General features: G+C 39.2%; 1 long non-coding RNA gene across 3 annotated transcripts in view; it reads left to right on the forward strand.

The window, feature by feature from the left end:
* Positions 1 to 24,479, forward strand: part of LOC123002287 (uncharacterized) — a 1,175,027-nt gene that overhangs the window by 873,857 nt on the left and 276,691 nt on the right. For 2 of the 3 annotated variants that reach the window (XR_008960257.1, XR_008960258.1), the window contains one exon: positions 1,423 to 1,536. This is a non-coding gene — a long non-coding RNA (uncharacterized LOC123002287). Of the gene's footprint in view, positions 1 to 1,422; positions 3,619 to 24,479 lie in introns of those variants that run through there. The other variant, XR_006412047.2, reaches the window with a different exon arrangement.

The following is a 24,479-nucleotide window of genomic DNA, read 5'->3' on the forward strand; positions in this document are numbered from 1 at the left end:
TACAGATCTTTCACCTTCTTCATTAAGTTTATTCCTAAGTATTTTCTTCTTTTTGGTGGATTGTACATGGGATTGTTTCCTTAATTTCTCTTCCTGCTTTTTCATTATTAGTATATACATATACGACAGATTTCTGTACATTAACTTTGTATTCTGTGACTTTACTGAATTCATTTATTATTTCTAGTAGTTTTTCGGTGGAGTCTTTAGAGTTCTCTGCATATAGTATCATGTCATCTGCAAATAGTGAGTTTTACTTCTTCCTTACCAATTTGGATGCCTTTTGTTTCTTTTTCTTGCCTGATTGCTGTGGCTAGGACTACCGTTTGATAAAAGTGGTGAGAGTAGACACCCTTAACGAAAGTGGTGAGAGTGGACATCCTTGTCTTGTTCCTGATCTTAGAGGAGAATGTTCAGAGATCTCTTCTTGCTGTAAATGCTGGGAACTTTGCAACCATAGCATAGCCGGAATGACAGCAATTATAATGTTTCAAAAGCTCTGAAATTTAAGTCATGAAAAAAAGTTTGAAACTTTGTGGAAAATTATATGTACCCCTCTGTTCCTCAATGTCCCCAGTGTAAAAATGAGAATAAGTTTGGCTACTTTGGGTGGTATTGAAGATTAAAAGAGATAATGCACATCAAGTACTTACTACAGTGCTTACTGCAAAAATAAGCACAAATGAATTGCCATCTGCTGTATTATCTGCATTTTTTAAAGCCTTTGTCTTATTTTTTCACGGCTGTACCCCAAAATAGAACAGTTTTGGTCATGTCACAGGTGTTCAGTAAGTAGTTTTGAAAAAAAATAGTTTTAGAATGCATGGAATTAAGTTGTGGTGGTAAAAATACCCTCTCTTGTTTACCTTCATGGATAAGTGGTTATGAAAGACAATTATCTCTCAAAATTGTCTTTCCACAAATCTGTCTGTTCATATTTTATAGCCCAATCACTACACATGTGTCTGTGCAAAATAGTTGATCTATTCCAATAGAAAAGGTGGCTTGGATAAGACTAAGTCTCCAGAATTAAAGACTTTCAGTGTTCACTAATTTATATATGAGTTCATTCAACTGATCACATATTAAGTGCCGAGCAGTAAGAAGATGTTAGAAATAAAGATAAATAAGGCACTGGTTCTACTCTAGAAGAGCTGTCAGCTTGCACACTGAGCCAGAAGTATAAACATGATTGCAATATGTGCTGTAAGTGCTACTTTAAAAGTAGAAATGGTGGTGGTACAAGGGAGAGAGGAACCAGGATTACTTGGAACCAGTGAGCTGTGTACTGAGGGATGAGCAAGACTTGAACAAGTGATTAAAGGCAAGGCGAGCCATTCCAGGCATGTTCACCATGGTTAATTGAAGGGCCAATTTTAGGAATATCATGTCTGAAAAGTTGAATTATGGTTTTCTCCACAGAGTCTTCAGTTGGTGAAATATCATGGCCTATCACCTGTCCTCCGCAGTTTACCATTTCACCCCATGCCTGTTGCCACACTCTGATGAAGAACACCAAATAAGTCACCCATGGAGGTATGGCAGATAACTCATAAGGCTTTCAAGGTTACTTATTTCAGTTTCATAAATGCTTTAAAGGGAGATAAAGATGATCACAGATGGCATGGAGGACATATTTGTGGGGCAGAGATTGGTAGAAAGGCTTTATTTGAAGCCTGAATCTATAACTTCATGGCTCGCTTTCTTGTCTTGTCAGATCTTGCCACTGAGCCCAGTTTTAATTAGGTCAACTGTCGCTCTCCTCAGAGATGGAGATAATAAGTGTTTGGGTCTGAAATAGATGTTTCATTTGCAAATAGTGTTTGTAAACAAAACTTCCCTTTTAACCTGCAGAGGATGGGTTCTGCTCCCTAAATGCTTAGAAATCCTCATCGAACATTCTTGAAGTCTAGTGCCCCAGTTTCAAAGTTGCTAAACCATGGCAACAATAATTCCATAATATGTCCATCAACTCAAGTGTAATATATGTGTCACTTTCAGCCAGACAGTGACAGAATTTCTGTATATGGTAGTCGAGAAAATAATAGTGTTGTTAGTGTTCTGAGTGCAAAATGACATTGGAATAATTTACAGACACCGTGGATCCTGGCTGTGTCTGAAACATAACGTTGATTTCATCAGGACAAATAGAATCGCACAGCTGTAGAGATGGCTGTGCAAACAGAAGAGGGGCTTTCACATGGTGAACATTTTGCCTATGGCAGCATGAAAGGAGGTACATTTTTCAACAAAGAAATATAAAACATAAAATTTAATTTTAAAAGCATGATATTCATTAATTCCAACCTGATTCTTTAGATATGCTTTGGACTCTGCACTTTTTCACTCTCCCAATGTATCTTGGTAGCATATAGTAGGACATGTCATTGTTCATGTGCTTTTGACTGGTAGAAATTTCAAAATGTTAGGTTGGAGGGTTGGTAAATAAAAGTTCCATCTTGCATCTTGGAATTTGACCCATACTTGGAAATTGCTCGAGTCATGGTATTGGAACCCAGGATATGAGGAAGGGGCTAAAAACCTTGTTTTAGTGAACTGTTGCAAGGAACTTCCTAAATGCCTTGTGCTTGGAGTGTATACTAAAGAATTAATATGGACTGATGTCTTAGGGGAATGGTTGATAATAGCACCTTGCCTTCCTCCTTGTTTTCTAAAATAAAAACAAATATGGTTGCTCCAGAGCTAATGTTTCAGATGTCAAATCTTTGCCAGGGGATAGGAAGTGATAATATGTTGAAAAGCAGCCTAAGATCCCCATGAACTTCGGTTGGTTACAAGTTCAATCATTGTTTTACGATCACAGGTGCTATCCTTGGCCCCTGCTTCCAACATAATGAACCTCTACAGAATTCAAATGAGAACTGCCAACATAATTAAAGAACATTTGACATAATTTATATATCTTTTTATCTCTAAATCCCTGCTCCTGGAATAGAAACTTCATTTTTCTCATCTATCCTGCTAAAGTGATAAAGATTTATACTTTCTTCTGCTAGGCAGGACTTTAGACATATCAAATTGATTTTCTCTACTATAACTAAGTTTTACCTTACAAGATTGTGCCCTTTGACATACTGAAGAAATGGCACCACCAAAATCTTGCTTGGCTTGCCAAAGGTCACATTGAAAATTAGTGGCAAAGTCAGCACTGGGACACAGGTTATCAAAATCCTACTTAACAGTAAACCACACACATCTTTACATGACAGAATTTTGTTATGAATTTGTATAGAACAGGACATGAGAGCTGGTATCAAAAGGGCTGGAGATCAAAAGGAAAAACAGGATACTGTGAATATTTATGTATTAATGGGCCCTTGATCTTATAGAACATGATTTCTCAATAGAGACTCTATCACTCCCAAGGGGACAAAACTGTTTCTGTGGAGAAGGAGGAGCATAATCTTACTATTTTATGTATAAAGCACAGATATACAGCATAAAATCAGATATTCAGTGTATCTGTGGCTTTAAAATTTATTGGGCAGTATGTTAGAGAAGAGAAAAACAGTCTAAAAAGGCCCCTTAGGGGAGTAATAATAAACAGACCGAAAGGTTGAGAAACACAGTTATAGAACATTTTCTGGATCTGGGCCAGAAAAAAAAAAATGCAGCACATGAATGAGAGAACATGTAGCCAAAGGAGAAGAAGGGGAAGATTTTTCATGCCCTTATAAATGAGTAGTTATTTATAGATAACTCTATCAGAATCTTGGATAACCTGGAGTTTTATTGTTTAGATACCGACGTAGGCAAAATTCTAGGATGGCTTCCAAGATACCCCCCTGTTCTTATATAATCCCCTCCCCCAGACCGTGGACCGAACCCTTCAATATGAAGGAATATCACTCCCATGAATATGTTACATTATATGGCAAAGGAGAAAGATTTTTGCAAATGTAATTCAGGTCCCTAATCAGTTGACTTTGAGTTAATCAAAAGGGAGGATTGTCCTGCATGGGCCTGACCACATCAGATGAGTCCTTTCACAGAAGGCTTAGGCTTTCCCTGAGCTCAAAGTCTGGAAGCAGCAGACAAGTGTTTCTGCTGGCCCTGAGGAGGCAAGCTGTCACGAGTTCTACAGCTGCAAGGAAATGACTTTTTCCTACAACCTGAATGATTTTGGAAATGAACTGCAAGCTTCAGATGGGAAAGCAGCCCTTGCTGAAACCTTGATTTCAGCTTGCGAGACCTTGAGCAGAGGAACCAGTTAAATCCTGCCTAGACCCTTGACCCATGGAGATTTCGAGATAGTAGATGCTTATTGTTTTAAGCCACTAAATTAGTGGTAATTTGTTACAATCAATAGAAAACTAATATAGATATTTTAAAGCGATGAAGGGAGAGGAGTTTCTTGGTGTTTCTTATCTCTCCACAACCATCTCAGAAATCTGACATTATTAATATCAAGTAATTTTATCTCGCCAGGAATGATTATGCTGTTTCCTTTCTTCTTCCGTCTACATTTAACATTTTGGCTTTCAAATCAAGGAAAATACATTTTATGCCAAAAGCCTTCTGAGAATCTTTATGTGTATTTGAAACTAGTAATGCTCTTCTTAGAGAAACCAGAATGATCATGTTGCCTATTTTAAGGGCTTATTAATTTTCTTAACCTATCCTCTCAGGGTGCATCACCTATTTCAAAAATATAATGAGGATCCTGGAAGATAGTTAATTCCACTACCCATCTAGAACTGCCTGTGTCAGTCTAGAACTCTCTCAGAATCATCCTCAATCCACATTACTCCTGCCTCTTGAGAGACAAGCCTTGCCATCCTCCTGAATGATCTGGGAATAATCAAATTAGAATACTTGCAGCTCACTGCTTTGTAATGTCTCATATCCTTGTCATCCGTAGTTATCTCTAAAAATATAAGCCATGTTCTTCAGTTTATCTTGCTCGTATAGCTCTGTGCTTCCTCCTGTCTCACTGCTTCCTATTTTTTTGTACTTTGGAAACTTGTCATGATGTTCTCTTTGACTTTCCTGTTTTAACCAAAACCTGGCTGTAGTCCACGAGCACTGCCTTCCCAGGAGCCATGTCAAGTAGAGTCTGTTTATTCTCCCACTTCTCAGTTACCTCAGGTTAAGGGGTAGAGTTGGTATCTAACTTGTTCTATATCCTGGTACTCTTTGCTGTGGACTAAATGTTTGTGTCCTCCAAAATTCCTATGTTGAAGCCTAATTCCCAGTGTGATGGTATTTGGAGGTGGAACCTTTGGGAGGTGATTAGGTCATGAGAGTGGAGCCTGCATGATTGAGATTAGTGCCCTTATAAAAGAGACCCCAGAGAGTTCTCTTGCCCCTTCTGCCAGGTGAGAACACAGTGAGAAAACAGCCACCTATGAACCAGGAAGTGGGCTGTGACCAGACATCTACTGACAGTGTAGGCTTCTCAGCTTTCAGGACTGTGAGAAATAAATGTTGTTTAAGTCACCAAGTCTATGGTAATTTTGTTAGAGCAGCCCAAACTGACTAAGATACTCCTCTAAGTTGGCAAAACCTCCTACTCTTATAAACTTCAATAGTTGTATAACCCCCTACTTCTCTTCTTGCTGTCACCTCTAAGCATTCTGCATATTCCCCATATTCATTGCAGAATTTGGGCCTTATTCATAATTTCAGCTTTGCATCAAGTTCTGTTAACACATAGATGGGCCATTCAACTCCTTGGTCTCAAAATATTTAAACCTTCCCATTTCTTGATATTCACTTTCACTGTACATGAGCCAGCCATTCCCATGGTCACTTTCTCATCCTGATAATAACCTGGTACTTCTCCTCTCCTAATATATTAGATTGAAGTATTTCAATCTTTGACTGAAACCATGTCACTTCCATTTATTCACATGACATCTCATTATTTGCTTTCAGAATGACCACTGGCCATGAATCCATCTACTTTCTTCCTTTGTTCACTTCCTTTCTTAATCCCATGATGTATCACTTTATTCTCCAAACAATATTGTTAACTTTCATTGTTCTGTAAACTTCTTGTGCTCATCTGTATTTTAGTTTGTATAATTGACTTGTATTCATTTATTGTTACATCAAACATTATAAGTCCATGATCTGTGCCTCATCACAGTGAAGATCTTTGTAATTTTCTATGTTGCCACATTGAACAGAAGGCATGCAAATGGGCCCCGCTATGCTAGTAAGGCCAAAAGCAGCAATGAGAGTGATTACGCATTTCCTACCTTCCTATTATCTTTAAGTGAATCTCTTCCACAGTTGGTTATACTTGAGTACTCTTACTCAACCCTAGAAGATCTCCAGGAGGTGTCATTTATCTTAATTTCTACTGATAATAGACACAGATGTTTAGAGTAAACAGAATGAATTGTGAATACAGAGTAGCTCTCCAAAATCACCTACATATTTGTGTCCGGGGAACCTCTTGTGGAATAGAAAGGACATTGGAAATTAAAAGTCATCAATGGCTTCTTCACTTGCTTGTCAAATTTAGAACTTTTTGTTTTCATATTCAATACTTTAATTTGAAAACCTCAAGCAATTTCATCAAAATTTTTGCTAGAACATTTTTTTATTTTTAATTTCAATTTCAGTATAGTTCACATACAGTGTTAGTTTCAGGTGTGCAATGTAGTGATTCAGCACTTCTATGCATAGTGCTCGTCATGATCAGTGTGCTCCTTAATCCCCTTCACCTATTTCCCTTTCCTCCCCCCCACCTCCCCTCTCCTATCAGTTTGTTCTCTATAGTTAACAGTTTGCTTCTTGGTTTGCCTCCCTCTATTTTTTCCCTTTGCTCATTTGTTTTGTTTCTTAAATTTCACATATGAGTGAAATCGTATGGTATTTGTCTTCCTTTGATTGACTTATTTCACTTAGCTTTATACTCTCTAGCTCTATCCATGTCATTGCAAATGGCAAGATTTCATTCTTTTTTATGGCTGAGTAGTAGTCCATCACACACACACACACACACACCCTCATCTTCTTTATCCATTCATCTATGAATGGGCACTTGGCTGCTTCCATATCTGCTATTTTATGATTTCCTGTCTCACATTTAGGTCTTTCATCCATTTTTAAGTTTTTAAAGTTTTTTTATTATGTTCAGTTAGCCACATATAGTAGCACATCATTAGTTTTTGATGTGTTCAATGATTCATTGGTTGCGTATAATACCCAGTGCTCATCACAACATGTGCCTCCTTAATACCCATACCCATTTTGAATTTATTTTGTGTATGGTGTAAGAAAGTGGTCCAGTTTCTTTCTTTTGCATGTAGCTGTCCAGATTTCCCAACACCATTTGTTGTACAGACTGTCTTTTTCCCACTGGATATCCTTTCTTGCTTTGTTGAAGATTAATTGACCTCATAATTGTAGGTTTATTTCTGGATTTTCTATTCTGTTCCATTGATCTATGTGTCTGTTTTTCTGCCAGTACCGTACTGTCTCATTACTACAGCTTTGTAGTATACCTTGAAGTCTAGAATTGTGATACCTCCGGTTTTATTCCAGTTTTTTGTCCCTAGCTCCATCACTGCAGACAGGGTCTTGGCAGTGGATTCCACCGGCATCCTACTTATGGTGCAGGGGAGTCGCAGCCAGCATTCTCACAGCCCAGGCACCACTCCCTCTGCAGTGTGGCAGGGTGCTCTTCACGGGGGCCAATGGAAGTATCTCACTGCAGCTCACTGTGCCTCATGACCTGCTGATGTTCCGTGCTTGCTCCCTGCTGTAGAGGCCACAGCCCTCCCGGCTCTCCTCTGACAATCACCCTAAATCCTAGCCAGCCTCTTCTCAGACCCAGCCCAAACCCCTTCCTTGCTCTGGACTTTTTGGGTATGCCCTGGAAGAAATGGGATAGAGTAGTGAGCTTGAAAGTAGCAACTCCTGAATAAGCCTGGGACAGACCATCTTCCTCCTTGGAGAAGGGGCCCAGGTGAGGACTAGGAGCTGACACTCCCCTTGTATTCTCACCATACCTGTGTCAGGCTCTCCTCAAGGCAGGAGGCAGCAGCTCTGTTCCAGCCTATAGTATTAGTCAGGCTGGTGAAATCTATGATTAGCTCAGCATCAGTCACAGCAAGAGGGTAGATAATTCATTTCCAAGAATAGGGTTCTGACGTTGGGACTTCCCATTTCCTCAGCTGCAAAGGAGGGAAAAGGGTAGGTCTGTGGACTAATGTTACTCATTGTCACCCTTGGGCTCTGTCAAAGCAATTAAAGATCACTTGTGTTGAGGCCGTGAGGTAGAGCAGTCAGCCTTTAGCGTTACAGTCCCTGAAGTGGGCTGACAGAGCCCTTCAAAGACAGCTGTCATGCAGGATTCTTTACCTGCACGATGAGAGATCAGAAGAAGGTCACTTACCAGATTCAGTCTCTTCTGACAAGGAACACAGGCCTAAGCTGCAGTGGGTTGTAATTCCCCCTACCAAGCATAATTAGAATGGGAGCATTCTATGCAACTAGCTCAAGTTAAGCATTATCGGGTGGAAATATGCCATAGAAGACTTACATACCTATAAGGGCAAATTTATCACCACACTCCACTGGTTTGAAATTTTGATTATTTCAATTTACCTATACTAAGGTTTCCATTTTCAGGATCTAATGAGAAATTCATTTGGAATTCATAATTTAGGGAATAAATTAGGTGATGGCATTGCAGTGCTGCCTTTTTAAACCTCCTAAGAAAGTTCAATTTGCTAATTTTAGCACATTGGTTGAGAGGAAGAACCAGAAGGAAAATTCTGAATATTTGTCCAGTTAATAGTGATAAAGCCCAATTCTATAAGTGTTTATTAAATATCTACTCTGCCAGATACTATGAGTGGTGCTGGGAATGAATGAGATAGGTGGAATAGCACCTTCCTGGGAACACGTCATAGTTTGGTAGGGAAAACAGACGTGTATAGTCTGAAATGCACTGTAATAAAAATATGAGAAAAGTTATATGAGATATCAGAGAAGTAAGTGTCTACATATGTCAAAAGTGAAAAAAAAAAGGCTTCACAGGGTGCTGATGTTTCATTATTTCATTCTATCAACAAATAACTAATTTGTGCCCACTAAGCATTAGGCAGGAGCTCTAAGCAATGGCATGTTCTTATTTACCTGGGACAGCAGAACTTGACTGAAGCCTCAAGGCCATCCACTCTGTGACTCATATCAATCCAAGAAACAAAAGCAATCTATGAGATCATCTCTTCTCATTGAGTTGTCATGATTTTTCAATTAAATTAAGCAGAAATGACGACCAGCTATGTGTCCAGCACACTGGGTGCTTTATATAAAATGTGTGATTTAATCTTCAAGACAAATCATAGTTCAAAGAATGATTCAGTTCTGTAAACATTTCTTATTTAGCACATCCCCCAGACCAGGAATGGTACTGGGTGCTAGGGTTTCAAGTGTAAGAAGGCATGACTTTTGTCTTCATGGAGCCCCTGTTCAGTGAGAGATGGGCACATAAATCGAATTCCGATTGGCTGTGTTACATGCTGAAATACCAATATCGCTCACGGTGTTGAGGGAACATAGAAGCAGCCCTCACATCCTAATGTGTGGGCTCTGGGAAGACTTCTTGTGGTAGATTTGAAGGGTGGGGAAGTAGGGGTTACTTGAAGTGCAGATTTGAAGGAAGGACCTTTCAGGAAGAGAGGTCAGCCTGACCGTATGCCTGGGGTTGTGATGATGAGAACCAAGGCAGGTGTTACTAGCTCCAGTTCAAGGTGAAGAAACTGAGCCTTGGTGAATTTACAGAACATCTCCTGACCTCCCCTCCCGGGATCACCTCACCGGTAAGTGGTGAGCCACTAGTCAACCCCTGGCTGGTGTGTCTGCGATGTCCATGTTCTTTCCATCACCTTAAGCTGCTTCTTTGTCAAAATTTAACGCTTAATCCTGAAGAAGTGGGAGTCTAAGCACTTTAAGGGGAGGAATTAAATTGACTGTAAATGCCAAGAAGCAAGACGTCAGACAGTTAAGTGAAATTTAATGAAAGGAAAAAACAAAAGAGAAAGGGCAGGTGACAGAAGGTAAAGAAAGAAGAAACAGCGGCAAGAATCCAAATGACCCCGTGAATAGTCTGTATTAAAAGCTCTTGAAAGCTGCCATTGCGAGGGTTTATGTGTGTCTGAATGCGGCCTTCTCCAACTCAGACTCTCTTTGATGACACACTCTTTACCCCAATGATTGCAGCGCTTATGTTCCAATAATGTGAAGTCTCATGGAAGCCTTGACCTTTTCATTTAGTAATTGTTTTCCATACCCATATAAGCCATGCATGTAAAAGCTCCATAGTAATTTTCCTTTGACTTGTGCACTGAGACAAACTTCCTTCATAGAGGAATCACTGCACTGACCACCTTGAAAGGCAGAAGAAGTTCCCCCAGGGTATGAAAGGAACCAGTCATTATTAACATTGGTCTTTTCCTTCTCTTCCTTTGTACCTTTTGTCAGGGTAAAAAGATAGACAATACAAAGCCAAACCAAACCACACAACATCATCTATCCACTAAGGGAAACAAAACAAGCTGGTGACCCTCCATTTAGAAAGGAGCCCGTTTTGGGGTGGTAGCCAGCTGCTTTTTTATATACCTACACGTTCGGTGGCTCAGGAATGGAACCAGTGTGCTGTCTGACCCATTGCTACCACCATCGCCAGCCGGTTGTTAGGATTTGGCATTGTTTTGTTGCATACTTTCCCAGGAATATGACCCAAGGTCATACATTCAAGTAAAAAAGGAATAAAAGTTAATGCACTGTTCAGCTTGGTATTGGGGAAATTCGTTTATAAGCTGTTGTACTGAAAACGCTGCATCCAAAGTAAGGAACAGCCTGGTATCAATTAAATATACCACAGTAGGAACACATCCCCACCAGTTTTCCACTTCTCAATTTCCTTTCTTTGTCACAAAAATGTGTTAATTTCTGTTAATCACCTGGCTTCATTGCTGTTGTAATTTAACTTTTCTCTGCTTCAGTTCATGAAGCGACTTTCTGTCTCTTTATTTTCTTTCTTAATGAAGGGCTGATTGTGTACATTCTCCATTAGAAGTCTGACAAGGAGAATGCAATTCAGCCTTTTCTCTTACAGTCAGTAAAAACAAAGAGGACAAGGGCAGATGCTGGGGGAAATTTGTAAATATAACAAACCAAAAGTTTACTGTCTGCTTCCTTCCCCTGTTCTTCCACTCCAGCTCTTTCCCCGCCTCCTGTTCAGTAACAGTTGGCCTCAGCTATTCACAGGTTCTCCACAAGGAGGCCATGTTTAACTTTTGTTTGCACTGAAAGAGCTTTAGCAGCGTTTTGGCGTCCTACAATACTGCCAAGGTATACTGCATGACCGTGCTCCAGTTCTCATCGCCGTCACGCATGCACACTCACACACGTTTCCAGAAAGAGCTTAGGCTCCATATCCTAAACACCAAAAGGACTTTTAAAAAGTGTTTTGCAGTTAACCAAATTGAGAAAACACCACTTGCTTGACTAAATAGTAGTGGGCTGACCCCTCAGATACAGTGGATCTAGAAGTATCTGTGGCAGGTGTGGATGCTGAGTGGAAATCGAGGCAAGTCCCAAGACAATTACAGTTGCATTTTCAGCACGGTCATGACTCTTTCATCGCATAACTTTTTTCATTAAAAGGTTCTACCATGTTACCGGGGTTTTCTGGAGATCGAAAGTCTGACCGTGAACATTATGCGACTGTATAATTCAATCTGCGCTCCACAAACTCTGTACATTCCAAACTCCTAGTGATAAAACCAGGCCCAGCAATAAACAACCTGCCATCAGGTGGAAGTGTGATTTATAGAACCAGTCTTGAGCAGATCCAGAAGGCAAAAATAAGTCATAGGAACCAGGTAACTTATATTCCCAGTGTGACTACTCCTGCCATTTGGTTAAAACTCCCTCAGTGCACATGTATGACCTCCTAGGTAATTTCTGATGGCCAGCTGACTATGGAGGAAAAACTGCGGCTGTTATAGGTGGAACCACATTAAATCCTGGCACTAGCAAATAGTAGACTGGTGGTGTTACAACTGCACTCGGAAGGGGCCCTGATAGACTTAGATCAAGGATGTGCTCCCAATGGGCAGAAACTCAAGCAGTGCATCAAATAGTCCAGTTCCTTTAGGAGAGAAAGCTGTGAATATGGATTCATGGGCATTGCTGGATGCTCAGGAATTTGTAAAGAATAGGATTCGTTGATTAATGACAAGAATTTCTGCAGAAGAGGTATGTGAATAAACCTCGCAGTACGGGCAGAGGCGTTGAAGATGAAATCTCTGTCCTATGCAAAGACTCACGAAAGGTTATTCAGTGCAGAAGAGTTCCAATAATCAGATGGACAAAATGGCCCCTTCTGCAGATGTTGAGAACATCCCTAACACAGTGGGTTCATGAACAAAGGGAACATAATGCCTAAGCTGAAGGTATTTCATGGACTTCCCCCAACCAACATGATCTGGTTACTACAATCCTGAAGACCCAAACTGCCAATCACAGAGCCCGATATTATGCATCTTTCCTGGTATTGCAAACCAGCCAGCTACATGAAGCAGAATTAATACGTGTGGATTCTTTCCATCATTGTGGTGCTGTGTTACCTACATCGGAATAAACTTTATTCTGGATTTGCATGTGGTAACCCTGCCTGTCTGTAAATTTACAAATTACTTTAATGTCCAGTGTTGCTCTCCAAAGTAATGGCTAAATCTCTTCCTAAAAAAGTGAAACATGGGCATTTGCCTATCAAATTCACTGGCATATAACACAGAAGCAGCTGCTCTTATGAAATGATGAACTGGGCAATTGAAGACCCAATTAAGGAAACATCAGGGAGATGACTGTTGGAGTTTGGAGTACTGTCCTGCAGAATATTGTAAAAGCTCCAAGTCCAAAACAAGTTTACAGTGTTGTTTCTCCCATACCAGAATATATGGGTCCTGGAATCCTAGGGTAGAGTGAGAAAGAAAGGAAACACGGTTCATTGTATTAATCAACACCAAATCACAGACCATGGCTAGTGTCTTCTCTGGTTAAATGATCGAAGAATTGGATGGACAGGATCTGAAGATGTCTGACAAAAAGATTTGGGGAAGAGATGTGGATAAGATTATCTGAGAAGATGCCCAGAATGTGCGAATATTTACTCATGTGATTCTCACCCAAAAGGCCCCAGTTGTTGGGGAGACTCTCTTATAAAGGATTTCAAACATTAAAAAGGTATCCATACAAATATAATGACAACCTGTGTACCCACTACCCAGATTAAGAAATAAACCCTTACCAGTACTATTTAAGGTCCCTGATAACCTTTCATGAGCTCATCTTCCTTACTCTGTATACCATGCTCCCAGATTTAACCACTACCCTGAATTTATTTTTTTATTTTCCCATTCATACTTTCATAAGTTTATTACACATGTATATGTCAATAAAAATGTATAACACTGATTTTTATATTTTTACATTTTATATAAACGGGATCACACTATCTCCATCTTTCTGCAACTTTATTTTTTACTTAAGATCAGGAAAATCATCTGTATTTAATTTTCAATTACGTATAATAATCCAATGTGTGAATTTATTTCAATTACACTTATCCATTTCCTTTTGAGTATTATGTAAGTTGTTTCTAAATTTCTTTTTAGTATTATAAATAATTCTGTAATTTTTGTACCTGTATCCTTGTACATTTAGTTTATCTTGGGTATTCTGTGTAAGTAATCCTGGTGTTTGAATAAAAACGCTTATGAACACTGATTTCTACTTTATAAAGTGTGTTATATAGTGCATTAGAAATACACCTACATATGTGCATATATATATGTATGTGAGTATGTGTGTATAGTCGGTGTGTGTGTGTGTGTGTGTGTGTGTGTGTGTTAACAGATTTATTAGGTTAAACAGTCCATGATGGGTATTTGTTTCTTCTGAGATTTGTTCTGGAGTTTGAAGTCAGCAGACTGGCAGGCAGGAAGAACATTTGGGAAGTGAAGGGACAAGAAAAACTGGAACCTTCATGGATGAGCTAGAACTCATAAAGATGGACTGGAACCCATGTTGGCTGCTTACTGCATCCAAGCTTGCAACTTACATGATGGGAGTGTCCTGCAGTAGAAGCTGATGCTCTGAATCATAGAGTTGTTTCATATATGTGGACCAGGAGTTGGAGAAGCAGAAAGAGTAAATCTAGCAGGTGCTGGAGGACCTGTATACCCAGTTGCTACTGCATATAAATAGGTGAACCAGTACAAGCTTCATGTATGAGCTGCAACAGTGCCTTTTGCTGAGCTTCAGCCTTCTGAGCATATACAGAATATGGCTTATGTTGCATTTCTGCTTACAAATCATATGCAAGATGTCTCTTATAGCCCATAGTAACTGGGACTGGTGCAGGGAGGGGGGCTATGGGAAACATATTTTCCATATTTTAACAAAATGCAAATCTACCAGATTAACCATATTCTATATTCTCTTTTGTCTCCAGTTCTCTTTGATCTCTATTGCTCCAACTATTGATATGGGTTTACTGATGGTGATTATCTTTACAAATTAGTCCGTAAGTTGAAGACATCCTGACTTAAAAATGAAATAAGTAAGTCAGGAGAATTTGGGTCTTCTCTTAGAGAATGGATGAGTGTGATTTTGGTTGTATGATGAAGAGTTGTGTTATGTTGGAAAGGATACTATTTGGGGGAGATTGGCAGAAGGACCAATGAAAGGAGGGGACTGTGTTGGGCATTAGGACCTGGTGACAGTACAATATAAGATAAAACCCTCCTTTTGGGAATTTTTCTCATTGTGAATAGATTCAGTGGTAGGAAATATCCTCATGCCTGACTTCTTACTGTATAGAACAAAGAGGAAAGACCCTCTACCTACTTATAAATCATTCCTGGGACTTTGAAACTTTAATGAATATCATAAAGATGAAATAAACAACAGGAAGTCAGATTCATCATAATAAAATGAGGGTCACACAGTATATATAAAGAACAATGAAATTTTTTTAATACTTAAAGTGAATAATGAGGACTCTACTATTAATAGCCATTCACCATCCATCATTAGTAACAAACTTTTCAGGAATATTTGTTCTTTCTAAAGAAACTAACCAATCCTCCATTCAGATATTCAGTTTATTGGGGAACCTGGGTGGCTCAGTCAGTTGAGCGTCCACCTCTTGATTTCAGCTCAAGTCATGATCTCAGGGTTGTGAAATCGAGCCCCGCATCGGGCTCCATGCTCAGCGTGGAGTTTGCTCTAGATCCTTTCTCCCTCTTCCTCTGCCCCTCCTCCTGCTCACTCTCTCTCTTTCTAAAAATAAATAAATAAAACCTTTAAAATATATATATTCATGGGGCGCCTGGGTGGCACAGCGGTTGAGCGTCTGCCTTCGGCTCAGGGCGTGATCCCGGCGTTATGGGATCGAGCCCAACATCAGGCTTCTCCGCTATGAGCCTGCTTCTTCCTCTCCCACTCCCCCTGCTTGTGTTCCCTCTCTCGCTGGCTGTCTCTATCTCTGTCAAGTAAATAAATAAAATCTTTAAAAAAATATATATATTCATGGTGATGGGTATTAAGGAGGGCACGTGTTGTGATGAGCACTGGGTGTTATACGCAACTAATGAGTCGTTGAACACTACATCAGAAACTAATGAGGGGCACCTGGGTGGCTTAGTTCATTGAGTGGCTGCCTTGGGCTCAGGTCATGATCCCAGGGTCCTAGGATCAAGTCCTGCATCGGGCTCCCTGCTTAGTGGGGAGCCTGCTTCTCCCTCTGCCTCTGCCCCTAACCCCTGCTCATGCGCTTGCTCTCTCTCTGTCTCTCTCTCTCAAATAAATAAATAAAATCTTAAAAAAAAAAAAACTGATGTACTATATGTTGGCTAATTGAATAATTGAACATAAGACAAATACTCAGTTTATTTTAATTTTATTTACTTAAGTGAGTTTTTTATATATTTTTATATATTAATAATATATAATACACTGTTAATGTGAGTATTAAAATATTATATATATGTGTGTGTATATATATATATATTAAAATGAAGGGAGTGAAGAATTATATGGTGATACTTAATTTATCTGATGATCTGAACCCTGACAGTTGCTAGAGTTGGGAGCATCACTTACTTCTTGGTAGGCTGCTTGATTATCAGCAGTAGCAGTCCTCTGGCTAAACAGAATGTCAGAGGGCCCTGGTAGCCGTTCAAGTGTAATGGCATTAAATCTGACACTGCAGTGGGCAAGGCGTCTGGCCCGTCCAACCTCTTAATGACTAGCCCCAAAATATCAGAGACAGCAGGTGTTTCTAGGTGTTCCTACAGAAAAAGACAAAATTGAATTAATTTCAGGTAGAAGCATCTTGCTTTAATTTAGCCTCTAAAAAGAGTGAAACAGAAAACTATATGGTAATGAATTTAAAGTATCAGGAGAGTCAATACCAAATTGCTTTCTGAATACTGATTTCTAGTATTTGTAAAAAGTCTTGTAATGAAAAGCTCTAAATTTCCACCTTCTGCCTCCAAAAGCCAATTATGAACAGTAAATAAGCTGTATAATAACACTCAGTAAATATTGCCAGAATATATTACATAAATTGCTATCAACAATGGCAGCTTAATAAAAGACGTAATATATGTAGGAGAAAAAATCATTTTTCCTCCTTAGAAATATCAGGTGAGCTATGGTTGTCAATATATAAATAAATATAGTGTTGGTATGAAAACAATCATATTCTCAATAATTGCTAGTGCATATATATCAAGCACCTACTTTGTGTTAGCTAGGGTGTCAGGTCTATTATATATACTATCATTAATCCTTACAACCTCTGTGTGGGCGATAATTGTTTTTCCTACTCACAAAAAAGTACATTAAGCCTCAGAGAGGTCAGTTTTCTTGCGAAAGGTCACAGAGATAATTACTGGTAGATCTAGTATTTAAACACTCTCATTCTGCCTCTAAAAACCTTACTTGTAACCATTACACCATCCTGCTGCTTCCACTTAAAATATGCTGTTCCATTACAACCCTCTTCAAATGGAGAATCGCAACAAGAGTAAAACCAGTGTCTTTGCTGAATGAATGGGACCATTTTATGAATGGATTAGAATTAGGAAATTCCGTGGTTTACAAATATCTCAAGATAAGCTTCCGGAGAACGCTTTGATTCAGTCAGTTGTCCCATGAATACTTCAAGGATTTGGAATCATCATTCAAGTTCCTCCATCTCGTGAGAAGCAGAAATGAAATCAAATCTGTACATCTAGATTTTAAGATCAAGAAAAATACCGAAACGTGAAATCATGACAAAATAATAGCTGTTGCACTTTAAGAATAGTATCAGGATGAATACAGGGAGACTTGACTATGGAAAGTTTACAGTAGATAATGCATCTCTCAGATCATCATCACTTTTAATATTAACAGGAGAATGTGTTATAAGCATGGCATAAACCAGAGCCCAGGATGCCAGGTTTCTACATTATGGTATCAGATTCAGGCAGCCCCAATGTACAGCTTTGTCAGCTGTCTTCACCATCAAAAACTGGGACGAGACTACAGAGACAAAGTTGAATATAATTGTGCCTTTTAGGCTGTCAGCAGAACGATGACATGGAGTTTCAGTGACTTGGAAGACAAAGGACTGTGGGCCATCGTGTGTGTGTGTGTGTGTGTGTGTGTGTGTGTGTGTGTATGCCAATGATTGTGAGATAATTGAGATTGTGTCTGCATTTTATAGTTTTCAGCAACTTCCTTTGGCCTCACTCCCACACTGAACTGCCAGAGTGTTGATCAGCTCCTTATCTTAAAAGCACAGTTCTCTCTCCCTCTCTGCTCATCCCTCTCTCTCTCCCTCTCTTCTCCTCATTCCTCTCACTCCCTCTCCCTCTCTCCATTCCTTTTTCCCTCTCCCTCGCCCTCGCCCTCGCCCTCCGGACTACATTTAGATTTTTCTCAGTTTAAACCATTTATAAATTTAGGACAAAGAGAGACTTTGGAAACTCATATGACTTACAAACAGCATTCGCTTAAGGGACAGAAGATTTAATGAAATTCATGTCAAAATGTTTCTCTTTTCTCCCCAAATGTATTCTCCATTTGCTCAATGCCCAAGTATTAAATTTGATTGTCATTTTTCAAGGCTTTCTCTGAGCACAGAGTTTGTAATCTGGTAACTCAAGGAAATAATCATTTTCCAGAAAAAAAGAATGGAAGGCTATGAAGTAAAAACACAATATTCATTTTTCCTGTTCCTTAAATTTAAAAGATCATAATATCATGGTATTTATAATGGGTATGTAAAAGTTTTTGTAATTAAGGCGGCTTCATTAATGAGATAGTGCTAATGGAAAAAAAATTGGGCTGACTCCCATAAAACTGATGGTTTCCTAAACCCAGAAATTAAATCCATTTAGTGTACGCCTCACCATAGAGAAGTTATAGATGAGATGCTGTGTTCATTGATTATGTTTGAGTAGATAATGAATATGGGTATGTGAAAATCTGACCTTAAAACAGTCATAAATGAAAAAAAAATGTGAATAACAGTCAATGTTATGAGGAAACCCAATTTCAAAGTAAGAAGCTAAATGAAGTTCTGTAACACCTCTAAGCAGCCATATTTCCATAGCTCTCAGAAGCTCATCTAAAAAATATATATCCTTTGCTATAACATGAATTTATAACAAAAGCTACATGAAGTCTAAACTATTTAATAACTTAAGAGGTGTTAGATTAAATAAATAGATCTTTACTAAATAAACATGCTATTAGTTTTCTTAATTTCCTATTGCTTCCTTTCTCCATGGTATTGATTATTCTTTTTGCATATTCACTGAACACACTGGCATTTTCTTCATGGTTTGTAACTTTTATGGTAGGCGTCATCCAATTAAATTTCACTATCAGCAGCCAAATTTTGTAGAAAGGTACAAAATTGTGGAACCATCATTACTCCTTTCTCATCTACTACCCTTGCCTGGTATTGCCAGGGTGATTAATATAACATGAAAATCTATACCACGTCACTCCCCTAGTGAAATCTTTACTTATTTATTAATCGGCATTTGCTAAGCTTCTACTACATGCTGGACACTCTAAGGCGCTGGGGCTTAGAGGAGCTCACAGTCTAGTCAGAGAGACAAACTAGGAAACAGTTGATTACAATGTACTCAAAATAAACACTGTACTAACTTTGTGCTCTAAATAAGGCAGTAAAGGAAACTATGTGAACATTCGGAAGGGGCTCCTAAAGCAAGGCTCCTTGTTTCCTGTAGAATAGAGTCAAGTTCCTTACTGTGACTAGAAAAGTCATCCTGGTCTGGTCCCTTTCTCCCTCCAGGGCTGTACTGCCTCGCATTTTGTACTCCAGACCCTTTGTTATTGTCCCTCCCATGCTTTGTTGTTTTCTGTTTTTCCTCATTTTATCCCATCTGCGGGTAAACACCTACAGTAACTTGAGTGCCAACACTTAGTTCCGTGCTTTCTGCCTCCACATTGCCTTCCTGACTTTCCTTACCCCCTACCACTTCGTTCCCCCTGCTGAGCCTTCTACTGCTTCTGTGCTGGCACCCACACTGCATCCATCGCCTGGAGTGATGTGACTCACTGCCTCACTAGACTAGGTATTGCATGAGATTAGAAATGGGGAGTCCTCATGTTTGCACCTCGGGGTCTCACGTACCATCAGGTGAGTTAATATTAGTTCATAATTTTCCTGTTACTATAGCACTGTCGCATCCATTATCTCAGCAGCAACTCTCTTAGGCAGGTGGGTTGGGAAGCCCTCCCTTTCATTTAACAGATACGAGACTAATGTTTAAGAGAGTTGAAGTGACTTGCTTAAGGTCACACAACTGGTAAGTGGACAAGTCCGTTCTACAACCCATTTCTGTCTGGTTTGTATTCCAGTCATCCTGAGGTCTGTCAGCTAAATGAACACGATTCCTCCATACCAACACATCTCTCATCACAGTGGACTGTGCAGTCCTGTGCCAAAATGATAGGATGAATAAGTGAAGCAGCTAATCAGTCCGAATTCATTCCTCCATGACAGAGAACTATTTCCTAGGAAACCAAACCTGGGCAATTTTCTCAAAAATCAAAAGGAACAAATAGATGGCATGTTTCGTTAGCAGAAGCTATTCAGTAAGGAAACCGAAATTATTCATTAAGGTATTTTTAAAAACCTTCTATTTAACCACCACATAAAAAAAGCTTGAATATTTTACAGTACTAAAATGTGTATATTGACTTGTGAGATCCTCCTATGAAAGGAAAAAGAGTTTCAAGTAGAAAAGAATAAAATGGTGAATTTTAATAATGCTCTGATGTCTCTAACTCAGAAGTATGGTTTTTTAAGTAAGTTAAATTAACTAAAAATCAAGCTCGTTCTTTTATTTTCCTTTTTAAAAATTCCATCACATATTAACCGAACTCAGCCTGTATCAGCATAACTCCTCAGTGGAAGAGAAAAAAAAATGCAATCATCCATTACAAACAATATCTAAGCAAGTTCTGTTTCTCGCTGTAACCCCTCCTGTCCCCCCAGCACATACAGCAGGCACAGCACGCACACACTCGCACATCGGATTGTGATGTGTGGGGTGTTAAAGAGTAGTTGCCCCTGACCTATCCGCTTAAGCTCCGTCTAATGCAAGGCACACCATAAAAAGAATGTGAGTGTTCTTGTGTGACGTACAGAGAATCAGATTCCTTTTTCTAGGTGCAGCTTGTACCTTAGCCCAGTTGTTCTGGCTTGTACTTAATTTGCTCTTCGAAACGTTTTGTTCTTACTACACCTCTGGAATTCTATGGTTTATCGATGTTCACGTGGACAGTTTTGAGTTGTTACAGACAAAAATGCCAAGCTGAAACCTCTCTATATTTATACTATATGTGGTTACGCCATTAGAACTATTAAATCTTAAGCTCTTTTCTGTTGGACGTGGGGAGAAATGATCCTGGTTCTTACGATCTTGGACATCATCTGCTCTTCCGAAGACTACTCCAACTTCTTGCCCACAACCCCTGTATCTTCTTGTAGCCCCACTGGGTGATGAAGTATTAGGCACTGCCCCTTTCCTCTGCACTGCCACATGGGGCTTTTGTAGACCTTACAGATGCTAACTCAGATGCATGTTTAAACACTGCATTTACTGATGGATCAGATAAGCATCCCAAAGCAGGTCCAAATATTGGGACCAGATGTTGGGAATTTATAAAGCTCCTTTCCCTGTATCTTGCCTTGCCTCCTGTTCAAGACGGGAGGGGGGAGGGGTAGACAATTCATCCTACTACACAGGAAACAAAGTTCCTAGACCCTAATATTATTCTATATACAGATCATCAATAGAAAAGTAGCAGCTGAAGTGTTAATTTCAAGAGTAAGTTCCCTTTGGGTCAATGGCTGGATGTTTCAAAATCAAAAATTACATAAAGTAGGTAGAGAGGTTATTATGATAGAATCCAGTGTTATTCATCTTGCAAAATTATAAGAACTCCTTATATTAATAGGAGCCTCTGATGCCTAAGTGCAGCCACATCTTTCATTGTGCAGCATGCAGAAATATGGCCAACTAGCTGATACTCTCTTTCCTTTATAGCCTTCTGCTTTCTTAGTTGTGAATTAAGCTGATTTGCCATTTAACATCTGCCAGCAGCCAGCCATTTGTTTTATCTGCTGCCTAAAAGTGTATCGCTGCCTTGCTTTCAATCCACCCCGAAGGTCCCCTCCACCTTACCAAGTTATGAAGGGGAACAGTTCTGACTGGTGGTTCTTCACATATGAACTGTCATCAGAATAATGTTTGTGAGTGCCCATTGGATCAAGTATCTGCCAGCAGTTCTAATCTAAACTTAATTTTCTGGAGTTTGTAAGAAGAAAATGAGATACTAAAGCTTGACTTTTGAAGAGAACAGGTTAGACAGTCAATCAAATTCATGTAATCAGTGTTTCCCCACTGACCCCAGAATAAAGTCCATAATTCTACATATGGCTTTCAAGTCCCTCCCTGATCTGATCTCAACCATCTTTTCCTCTTTTTAGCCCCACAGTGCCGGGAGCATTATAGATCACATTCTCCACACTACTGTCATAGTGATTTTCTTACAAAAATTAATTAACTCATATCATTTCCTTACTCAGAACATTTTGGTGATTTCCCGCTGACCTCAGGATAAAGTACCAAATGCAAAACCTGGCTTAGAAGATCACACATGATTGGATGTCTGCCAAATCTCTAATATCTATCAATTTCTTTGACATGCCACACTCTTCCCATATTCTTATGTGTTGTGTGGGACACCCTTCACTAATGTACACACCCTGACACTAACTTACTCATGCTTACAGTCCCCCGTTAACTATGGCTTTCTCAATGAGACTTTTTCTAAATTCGTTCCCCAATACTCTGTATAATAACACCCAACATAATAATTGTGATAATTTTCTAGTGTGAATATCTGATTATTGTTTGCTTTCTGTACTGTATCATAAACCCCCTGTAGGCAGAGATTCTACCAATATCCCCAGGGTTAATGAGCACAGGATAGCACATAGTAGGTGGTGAATAATATTTGATGCATCCATGAATAAATAAGAATATTGAATAAATAAGAATTCAGCACAAATAGATATTCTGAAAGGATGAATGGAACCTACTCTCTTGCCAAACTAAATCCCCCCCTGTGTTTTTCTACCAAAGCAACTTCTCTCTTCCTATATTTGCTCCTTGAAATTCCCTCATTCCAAATCTCCACCTGTTGATAATTAGTTTTTATTTTCTCAGCACCTACTCAAATGCAACTGTATAAAGTCTACCCAGTTTCCCAACCAGAATTGATTTCCACTTTGTATGTTCCCTGTGCTTATAGTATTATCCTTTCGTTTCTTCCTAAGAAAAATTATTTATCACATTCTACCGCAGAGCATGCTTGAAAGCCTGCATGTTTTCCCCTTCTAGACTTCATGCTCCTGGGGAACATGAATGAGCATTGTTAATGCTTATTTCATATTACATAGAGTAAATGCAGAAAAGGACACTATGGAAGTTAATGACAGCTGATTCCTCAATATTCATTACCCCCTTTTCCTAACATAATGGAATTTATAGTTGGGTCCATGCCCACCAAGAAAAGACTACATTTTCCAGCCTCTTTCGTAGCAGCATTGAACCATACTACCAAGTTCTGACCAGCGGGATAGAAGTGAAGTTCCAACTTCTGGGTTGTGTCATTGAAGGGAATGAGTGTACCTTTGCTTCATTTTCCTTTTTGTTAGAATAGAACACAAAAAGAAGAGTCATTTTAGAGCTCAGCCAGGCAAAGAAGGAAAATACCCCAGAGTAGACAGAACAAGATGGAAGGAGTTAAGGGCCTGATACTATGGACATCAGGCATGCATAACAACTCAGCATCTCATGGAGCAGACACATGCTTCCAGGTCAGACTTTGAAATATAGGGAAAAGAAACTTGATCTAGTTTCAGACACTGTTCTCTGTCTCAGTTACATGCAGCTGACTGGATAGCTTCACTAATACAATGTTATTGGCAACTTTCTAGTTTATACACTTTTCAAAGGAAAAGCAACTTACAATGAGGTACTTGGACATTTTCACTGGATGCCACAATAAGCAGGATTGCTACCATTTTGCATGCCCTTAAATCCTTTAGCTTTCTTTTGGTCAGACATGTGATATATGTTGTTTTGTGCTCAAAAATAGTCGTAATTTTACCAGTAGGTGTCTTGCATCAGGCCATTCTGCCACTTTTTCAAATAGGCAAGTTCATTCAGCATTTGTGGATGACCTCTGCTTTGCTATGTTTTCACAGTGAATTGTTTAACTACTTAGTGCTTCTGAACCTAGTTTGCAAAAAAAAAAAAAAACAAAAAAAAACTTAGGTTTTGTCTATGAAATAGAATCATGAGATATAACCAGGAAGCCCTCTTCACAGTTTCTAGCTTAGAATTTATGTTAATGGGGATGGAATACTGCCCACAAATTCATAAGGGAAATGTGTTTTAACCAAACATGGGTGTGCATTACAAACTAAAAATATCAACATAATTCATTTTTAGCAACAAGTGATCAAGGATCTAGGCAGGCATGGTATCAACAGTAATGTTTCCTGTCACCCCAGTGTAATTATAAATAATAACCCCTTTTCCCCTCACAAGTGTCCCTGTTTGGATAATAAATATTATGTTCATTTTAGCACCTCCCAGGGCTTATAGCTGTAACTCAGGGATGTCAAGTTGGAATGAAATGAGGTTCATTAAGTAGTAGAGGCTAAAGAGCCTGTGAGAGCAAGAACAGAGGAAAGCGACCAGGGACTAACAATGAGGCTTTCAGACCAGGGTAAAATCATGGGGCTGGGAGTCGAAACAAATACTTCTCCATCCAGTGAGGAGCCTGTTGAAACCAAGATCAAAGAATGGGTGGTGGGG

Source organism: Ursus arctos, chromosome X (genome assembly GCF_023065955.2).
Source record: "Ursus arctos isolate Adak ecotype North America chromosome X, UrsArc2.0, whole genome shotgun sequence".
NCBI classification, from domain to species: Eukaryota; Metazoa; Chordata; class Mammalia; order Carnivora; family Ursidae; genus Ursus; species Ursus arctos.